The sequence below is a fragment of the Rattus norvegicus genome, chromosome 1, assembly GCF_021556685.1.
Source record: "Rattus norvegicus strain SHRSP/BbbUtx chromosome 1, alternate assembly SHRSP_T2T, whole genome shotgun sequence".
Lineage (NCBI taxonomy): Eukaryota > Metazoa > Chordata > Mammalia > Rodentia > Muridae > Rattus > Rattus norvegicus.
This window is the reverse complement of record NC_141534.1, coordinates 29,018,262-29,025,000: the sequence shown is the minus strand read 5'-3', so window position 1 is coordinate 29,025,000 and position 6,739 is coordinate 29,018,262. Positions and strand designations below refer to the sequence as shown.

The 6,739-nt window shown below is 39.2% G+C and overlaps 1 long non-coding RNA gene across 4 annotated transcripts; it reads right to left on the bottom strand.

The window, feature by feature from the left end:
• Positions 1 to 1,925: 1,925 nt before the first annotated feature.
• LOC120097700 (uncharacterized) lies at positions 1,926 to 3,752 on the bottom strand. 4 transcript variants are annotated; one of them, XR_015654290.1, is made up of 3 exons: positions 3,658 to 3,752; positions 2,777 to 2,883; positions 1,926 to 2,092 (listed from the first exon to the last, which is right to left on the bottom strand). It is a non-coding gene; the product is annotated as an uncharacterized LOC120097700 (long non-coding RNA). The 4 variants fall into 4 exon arrangements; XR_015654295.1 differs by having other exon boundaries at positions 2,764 to 2,883; positions 3,658 to 3,741; XR_015654308.1 differs by having other exon boundaries at positions 3,453 to 3,728.
• Between the last annotated feature and the right edge of the window lie 2,987 nt (positions 3,753 to 6,739).

Here is a 6,739-nt window from a genome sequence, read left to right as displayed (position 1 = left end):
AGGACTTGGGGGAAAGAGAGGAGGGAGAGAAGAAAAAGGGGGTCAGGATCAGATGTGGGAGCAGATGGGAGGGATGTACAGAGGGTCAATAAATTAAAAAGAGGGTTACAGCAATGGGGGATGGGGAACTGGGGGTAGTCATTAGAAAGTCACAGATGCCAGGAAAGCAAGAGGATCTCAGAACCCAACAAGAATGACATTAGCTGAAATACCCAACATAGGGGAGAGAGAACCTGTAGATACCATATCCAGAAGTTAGGCATGGCACCTGTTTGAGGGATAGGGCCACCCACCCTTCTAAAAACTTTAACCCAGAATTACTTCTGTCTAAAGGAACAAAGAATAGAGCAGAGACTGAAGGAGACTGCCCCATCTGAGGACCCATTCCATATACAGCCACAAAACCAAGACACTATTGCCAATGCCAAGAAGTGTTTGCAGACAAGAGCCTGATACAGATGTCTCCTCATAGGAGCTGCCAGAGCCTTATAGATACAGATGTTGTGAATGCTTGCAGCCAACTATCAGACTGAGCATGGAGGCCTCAATGGAAGACTTAGGGGAGGGACTGAAGGAACTGAAGGTGTTTGCAACCCTATAGGAAGAACAACAATAGCAACTAATCAGATCCCCTAGAGCTCCCAGAGACTAAACCAGCAAGGAAAGAGTACATATGCAGTGACCCATGGCTCCAGGTGCATATGTAGCAGAGGATGGCCTTGTCAGGCATCAATAGGAAGGGTGGCCCTTGGTCCTATTAAGGCTTGAGGCCTCAGTGTAGGGGAATGCTAGAGGAGTGAGGTGAGTGTGGGTGAGTGGGTGGGGGAGCACCCTCATAGTAGCAGGGGGAGAAATGTGGGATAGGGAGTTTTCAGAAGGGAAACCTAGAAGGGGGTAAACATTTGAAATGTAAACAAACAGAATATCCATAAAAAAATTTTTTAAAGGAGCCAGTACAGTTGACTTCTTGCCAACTTGAAGCACAAACATATCACTAATAAACCATATTTAAGTCGTATTCATCCCTAAGATCTTAAACATAAGTCACATAGTCTTTACAAGTTCAAATACATTAAAATTTAAAATCCCTTTAAAGTAGTTGCAACATCACTGACCATCAAAAAATGAAAGTGAAAAAAATGGCATCTGTAATCTTATAAACAAGGTGAAACCAAAGTAGAAGAGATTGTTTTTGGAAAGATATGGAGAATTACAATAGTGTCTCCATCATAGAAAACAGCATAGAGTGTGTTGAAAAATGAAATTATAACTACCAGGTGATCCAATAATTCTATTTCTCAGATATATTCAAATAACTGAAATTAGGTATTTAAAATTATTCATTAATATTTTTAATTGTTTGTAAGTTTGTGTGCATGTTTGCACGAGTGTGCATGAGTGTGAAGGTCAGAGGTGTGAGATCCTCTGGAGCTGAAGCTTCCTAAAGTTGTGAATTGCCTGACAGGGATGATAGGAACCAAACAATTCAGGTCCTCTGGAAATAGAAGAAGTGTCTTAAACTGTACACTTAGCTCCTTAATCTTGTTTTTTTTTCCACTTGGCAGAGTTACTCACTATGACCAAGAAATATTTAATTGACAAATTGACTGTATCAAGAACATCCAGTTTACACATACAGTGTAATATTGTCCAGTCTTTAAAGAGAAGAAAACATTATTACTTCAATCAAAATTAATACACACATGCTAAGTAAAATGGGCTAGTAATATAGGAGCAAACCCTGCACTGTTCTAAAATTATTGAGCTCACAGAACAGAAAGTAGCAATGTATTTTCCAGAGCAGAGAGTAAGGGAGAAAGAGGAGTGAGTGAGTGTGTGTGTGTGTGTGTGTGTGTGTATGTGTGTGTGTTTATATTTATATTTAAATGGATTCATGAAGACTTAAATGAAAACTGAGGACTCAATTGTTTTTGGTGGCCCATGATCTTACAAGCATCTTTATTCATTTAAAAGAAAAGTGAGAGTGGCAAGGTGTACTGGAGCTGATTAGATATCTTTGCATTGCTTCTTCAGCATCTTAAGTTCAACCTTCCAGGGCTTGGAGCTAACAATGAAAAGTGCAAAACACCATCTAAAAGAGACATAAAGAACAGTTACTTAGGGAACTTGGGAGAGGGTATAGTACAGTGCCTAAATTTGGATCCCCAGCACCCATGTAAAAAAGGTAGGCATAGTTGCACATCTATACCCCAAGCACATACAGCATGAGCAGAGACAGTCAGACCTTGGAGGTTGGTGGCCAGCCAGTCTACTGATCAATGAGCTCAGTGAGAAGACTTTTCTCAAGATTGGTAAAGAATAGTATGCATGTACACTGGTACACACACACACACACACACACACACACACATAAATATGTTTGTATGTATGTATGTATGTATGTATGTATATGCATACATGCACACATAGGTATACAGAGAGAGAGAAGGAGAGAGAGAGAGAGAGAGAGAGAGAGAGAGAGAGAGAGAGAGAGAGAGAGAGAGTTTAAGTATAAAAGAAAATGGGAAAATCCCTCAATTCCTTACTTCCAGGTCCCAGGATTTGACTTAAAAGAACTAAGAGAGTGAATTGACTATACCGACTGCAGTACATAAATTCTGAGCATTGATATCATTCTCTTTAAGGCTCAGGGAACAAAGCAGAAGTGAGGCAAGAAAAGTCACATAAAAGCCAGAAGGTAGGGGAAAGGCTACAAAGTGATATATCCTGGGCATGGCACAGCCATTGTTATCATTAACTCACAGCACTTGCTTACTGGCATCAAATTTCACAAGAGTGGTCCTCTTATCTCTTAGCCAGGGATGTGAAAAGAGCTCAAAGGGACTCAACACATGCTGCTGATGTCCTGGTGATAGGCAGATTCTAGAAAAAAGAGAGTCCTTGTCTCCAGTTATGTACCCACTCATGATCCCACCAGATTCTAACTATTGGTTGCAAAGGAAGGTTCACCTAAGTGGATAACTAAACAAAATAAAATGCCACAAATATGGGAAAGATAACTAAATTCATTAATTTATTATTCATTGATGTATTATTCATCAATTTAAAAGCTCAAATCACTAAGTACGTTTTGTGAATCTGCTATACCACAAAGTATCAATATTTTTGTGTTTGAAATTTTTAGGGAATAGAACATCTGTTAAATGTTTCTGAAACACATATGCTCACGTGCACGTACACACACACACACACACACACACACACACACACACACACACACACATATATATATATATATATATATATATATATATATATATATATATATATATATATGAGCATGCACCCACACACAAGGAACATAGCAACATTCAAGTGATGACAGATGTTTACTATTGTAATTATAGTAATGATTTAACAGGCTAAGTTAATGTCCAATTTCATAAAATTTTACACTCCAAATGCATGCAATTCATTATAAACTATTATACCTCGATAGAACTATTAATACAAGTAGAAATATATATCAGCAGTTAATATATAATGTCGGGGACCGGACGTCCGAACTAAGCAAAGCTAGAGTCCTGCCCTGAGCAGATTCCTGAGAAGGGCTTGACCTTTTCAAAGAAAGAACATGTCCCCGGAAGACTGTTGCCTCTTTGTCTAAGGAGAATATCTTGCAGTTTAATGATTCACCTTATGTCCTTGGGCACTTCCCAGTACTCCCCCGCCCCCTGCCCTAAGCTTCAGTTCCTGCTTCAATTCCAGCTTCAGAGCTTTAAATGCAGTACATTCCTCTCAATAAACGAAACCTTGACAACAGAACTTTGCTTGGTCTCCTTCTTTTCTCCCCCCCTTGACCCTCAGGTAGCACCTCTTCAGGACCCTGAATAACTGGACCTGCTGGATGGGTCAATATAAAATATCATACAAGTCACATTTATTTATTTTTTTCTCATTACTTTTGCTACCATTTTCTTCCTTCAATTAATTTAACAACGATTTTGAATTTTTTTGCTTTTGTAATTTATTATTACATGGATATTTTGAAAAAGCCAGGTGGACCCCTTGTGATATAATTATGCCAAGAATATGTATTACTCAGCTGTTAAAAATGACATTATGGGGACTGGAGCGATGGCTCAGTGGTTAAGAGCATTCCCTACTCTTCCAGAGGACCTGAATTCAATTCCCAGCAATTACATGGTGGCTCACAGCCATCTGTAATGATATCCAATTCCTTTGTCTGATGTGTCTGAAGACGGCACCTACAGTGTATTCATACGCATACAATAAATAAATCTTTTAAAAAATGACATTATGAAATTTGAAGACAAATGGATGGAACCAGCAAAAAAATCACCCTGAGTGAGGTAACCCAGACCTAGAAAGACAAATATGGTATGTACTCACATATAAGTTGGTATTAGTTTTTAAGTAAAGGATAGTCATGTTTCAATCCATATACTCAGAAAAGTTAAGTAACAAGGAGGGCTAGAGTGGGGACACATGGATCTCCCTGGAAAAGGGATATAGAAGAGATTTTTTGGATAGACTAAGGGTGGGGAACAGTAGGGATCAGGTGGGGGAAAAAGAGGGGCAGAGTACTGGGAAAGACAACTAGAATGGGGGTGGGGACAAATTTCAGGGCAATGTGAAAACCTAGTGCAATGGAAATTCCCTGGAATCTACAGTCTAATGAATACTCCTAGTAATGGAGGAAACAGAGCCTGAACTGGCTGAGCTCTGTAACCAAGCAAGGCTTCCAGTGGTGGGACTGGAACCTCAACCCAGCCACAGAACCTTTGACCTACAATTTGTCCTGCCTGCAAGATGTGCTGGGATCACAGTGGTGAAGAACTTGTGGGAACACCCCATCAATGTCTTATCTAGCTTGAGACCTATACCACAAGAGGGAGCCTATCCCTGACACTGCCTGCATGGCCAGGAAACAAAAGCTAGATAATCCATGACACCTAGGATAGACTACCATACATGACTAGCAAAACAACATCATCAACAACAAAAACAAAAGACAATGAATTGATTCCATGATTCCTAATGATATTCCTCTACACTCATAGAGTCTAGTGAAGTCATCATCACAGGGGCTTCACCCAGCAACTGATGGCCTCAGATGCAGAGACCCACAGCCAAATATTAGGCAGAGCTCACAGACCCCTGTGGAAGCAGGAGAGTTGGAGGGGCGTGGGGAGAACTATAGGAACCAGAGTCATTAAAGACACCAATAAATACCTACAAAACCAACCAATGTAGGCTTATAGGGATTTAACAGAAATGGAATCAACAATCAGGAAATCTGCATGGGTCTGATGTAGTTCCTCTGCATGCATGTTATGGTTATATAGCTTGATGTTCTTGTGAGACTCCTAACAGAGGGAGGAGGGGTTGTCTCTGACTATTTTGCCTGCTTTGGGGACCCTTTTCCTCCTATTATGATGCCTCATCAAGCCTTGTTATGTTGAATTTAGTTGATATCTGTGGGAGGACTTCTCTTTTTCTAAAGGGAAACAAAGGAGCAAATCCGGGGGAAAGGGGAGATAGGGGTGGGGGGCTGGGGAGAGTGGAAACTGTGGTCAGGATGTAAAATATGCAAGAAGAATAAATAATATTCATATACACAGACACACATATATAATTATTGTTTTGCATGCTCATGTGGATGCCAAGCCAATATAAACCAGCTGCCTGATTTCAAAATGTTACAATCCATATGGGACACAAAGTACTTGGATGTAGTAATATGTGAGTATTCAGAATGAATTAGCTGACCACTATGATCACACAAACTGTGGCACAGGAAAGAGTGACCTAGAAACTACATTTCATACTCGAAATGAGATTTGGGCCTGCGGACTGAGATACTCAGATGCAAAGAGCTTGAATAGTAAGATGCCAGTTGACTCCAAAGATTCTCTGGGTAATAACAGATTATATTGAGCTTTGAATATCTGTCAAACATAGACAAAAGTTTTAACAGATAGGTAATGCCTCTTTAAATTTCATAGAACAAGTAAAGGTAAGGGTAGGGTTGCTATGTCTGTGAAGAGACGGCATTAGGAAGTATTATTTCAACAACATAGAAACCTGAAAAACATTTTCATACATAAAATTTTGTCCAGAATAATTCTTGTCTCTGTTAGGGAGTCTAGGTGAAGAAAATTATCTGTAAAGAAAATTGAGGCATCTTATTTTGGGGAGTCTATATTTTATAACACAGTGTGCTTTCCTTTAGCCAAACTGTAGTCATGTGGAAATTACTTCTGAATTCATGAATATCTCTAGCACTTGGAAATGCAAATGAAGAAATATTATCAAATAATATTATGGTAGTGTGCAAAACTTCCCTAATGGGGAGAATTACAATGAAGATGAGTCACTGTTAAAATTATTTCTATATTGCAAAATGATAATCTTTGAGAGGGGATAAGTGAAGTTAAAAAACAGAAGGATTTTAGCATCATAATAATGGAAATAAATTATGAAGATTACATAACAAGTGTATTGCCAGTGAGTTGAGACCCAGAATGCAAGTGAAAGGTGAAGTTAAGATGGTAAATCAAAACGTAAAATGTTTTGTTCTTAAAGCTAGCAGAAAGCACATAGGGGAAAATAGTCATGAAATAACAGTTAGTGGGGAATAACAGACAAAGATGAGCTTGCGTATAGATGGAGGGAATTAGTGAGAATGTAACACACAGAGTCACCCATACGGAAGAGGTGAGAGAAGCTAAAAGATGAGGAGAACATAATGAGC